Genomic DNA, 2,293 nt, shown 5'->3' with positions numbered 1-2,293 from the left:
TGGTGTGTGTGTGTGTGTGGGGTGTGTGTTGTGGGCGTGTGTTGGGTTTGGTGGGGTGTGTGTGGGCGTGGTGTGGCGTGGTGTGGGGTGCGTGTGCGTGTGCGGTGTGTGTGTGTGTTGTGTGTGTGGGGGTGTGTGTGGTTTTGGCGTGTGCGTTTGAGGGCGCGTGTGTGTGCGTGTGCGTGAGCTGTACATTTATAACTCCTTGGCAATTACCCCAAACTTTAATAAATACTCGTGCAAATCCACCGGCAAGTTTGTAACAGCCGATTAAATTGAACGCCGTCGTCACAATTCTGAAGACTATTGACACTGTACCTATACTCCAATGGCGTACCGGTGCTCCACTGACAAGGCATGCAAAATAACATACAATAAGTATCATACTAGAAATTAAAGCAGGCTGCAGTTTGAAAAAATAGAAAGGCGAAAGTGCTGAACAGCCAATGTTACGGTATGAACAATAATTACTGGAAATGAGTAATATATTCTTTACTGTGAATCTGAAATAGATGATTCAAACAGTGCTCATATCACTGTATAAGGTTTAACCATACCATGCACTGGGGAAACGTAAAGACGTGATGATCCATATAAATAACTCTTTGGATGTATCCTAGGGATTATATATATACATTTTTTTTTTTCTTTTTTTTATGCTGCTGAAAGAGCATTCCCCAAATAAACTGCTAAAAAAACTAGTGAGAAAAATGTTTGAAAAAAGAAATAAAAAATCAATTATTTGAAAGGGAAAGGGGAAAAGTTTTTATGTTTACTAAGGGTGGCAAAGAACGCTATCATTGCCCGAATACGTCTCTAAAACCCTTTGACATTACGTTATCAGATAAATAAGTAATAGATTTATTTGAAAAAGGCAACCAGGGATTGCTATAGAACCCAGACTACCACCGAAAAAAAAAAAAAAAAAAAAAAGTTCAGCTTGAACAAGCCTATTTCGGTAACTGGGTATATTGCCAATGAACTGGTTCCTCAACCGAGATATAATATCATTACTTTTAGGATAATCACGTCAGTTAGTAAAGGATTGATGGAAAAGGTTTTAATTTCAAAAGGACGAAAAAAGGCAAAAAGGTGAAGAAATGGGATTTGAGACAAAAGTAAACAGATATATTTGTTGTTTGGTAAGGTCCTTTTCCCCCATTCCCTGATTGTTATTCAAATTGCCTTGGGGCTGTTTTTTTTTCCCCCTTTTTTGTTAGTAAGGAACAATTGGTTTAAAAAATTTTTCTACGAATGAACATGTTTGGATTGTTTGTCAAAAGGGAAAGTTTCAGGAGAGCGTTTTTTTCGTTGGTGTTGGTAGCGGAATCCATTCCGTTCCACAATAAAACGGACTTTTTTCTCATCCTGAAGAGGTTTTTCCCCTCGTTATGAGAGGGAGGTTTGAAATCCTATTCACGACAATGGAAATTTTTTATGTGGAAAAAGGAAATTTTTCAGTAAGCGTATGTCTGAGGGGTTTCTCCAGGGAATTTTCCAAAAAACTTTCCAAAAAACTGCTATTATATTTTAAGTTGGTCATTTAAATACCTCGAGCTCTTAAAAAAAATTAATTTACGACCAAACATGAGTTTGTGGAAAACACCAAACGGAAAACGTACTTATCTTTTTCAATCAAAAACCTTAAAAAACGTTTTACATTTTAAATTTAATATACTGAGACTTAATATTTAAAAATTTGCCGGACAAATTTGGTCCTGTAAAAGGCAAATAAAAAATCGACATTTACTTTTCATATCCAAAGGTTCAAAAAAAATTTTTAAGGGATTGAAATTTTCAGGGGGTTTTAATATATAAATTTCCCGGAAAAGGTATGTAAAAAAGCTAAATATAAGAGATAAATTTTAGGCCCTATTATAATTATCGGTTCTTTGTAAAGTTGGATAACCCAGTTCTGGGGTGGCTTTAATAAAATTTCGTCAATATGAAAAAGAGCTTCAAAATTCGAGGAATGCATACTTATTCTGCTTATCTTCTAATTTCCCTTGATTCCTCTCTGTGGATCTCTCAATAACTCTCCTCTCTCTCCTCCTTTTCTCGTTCCTCTTTCTCTCTCTCTCTCGATCGCTCTCTCTCTCTCTTCTCTCTTCCTCTCTATTTTAAAACTCCCTCTCATTCTCTCTCTTTTCTCTCTCCTTCTCTCCTCTCGTCATCTCTCTCTCATTTCTATCTCTCTCCTCTCTCTCTATTCTCTCTCTCTTCTCTCTCTCTCTCTCTCTTCTCCCTCTCTCTCTCTCTTCTCCCCCCTCTCTCTCTCTTCTCCCCTTTCTCT

The 2,293-nt window shown here is 37.1% G+C and overlaps 1 pseudogene across 1 annotated transcript in view; it reads left to right on the top strand.

Annotated features, from left to right (window-relative positions):
* LOC119578457 overlaps positions 1-2,293 on the top strand; it is a 21,286-nt pseudogene that overhangs the window by 2,376 nt on the left and 16,617 nt on the right. The gene's annotated exons all lie outside the window — the stretch shown is intronic.

Source organism: Penaeus monodon, chromosome 11 (assembly GCF_015228065.2).
Source record: "Penaeus monodon isolate SGIC_2016 chromosome 11, NSTDA_Pmon_1, whole genome shotgun sequence".
In the NCBI taxonomy this organism is placed as follows: Eukaryota; Metazoa; Arthropoda; class Malacostraca; order Decapoda; family Penaeidae; genus Penaeus; species Penaeus monodon.
This window is presented reverse-complemented; position numbering and strand designations above follow the sequence as displayed.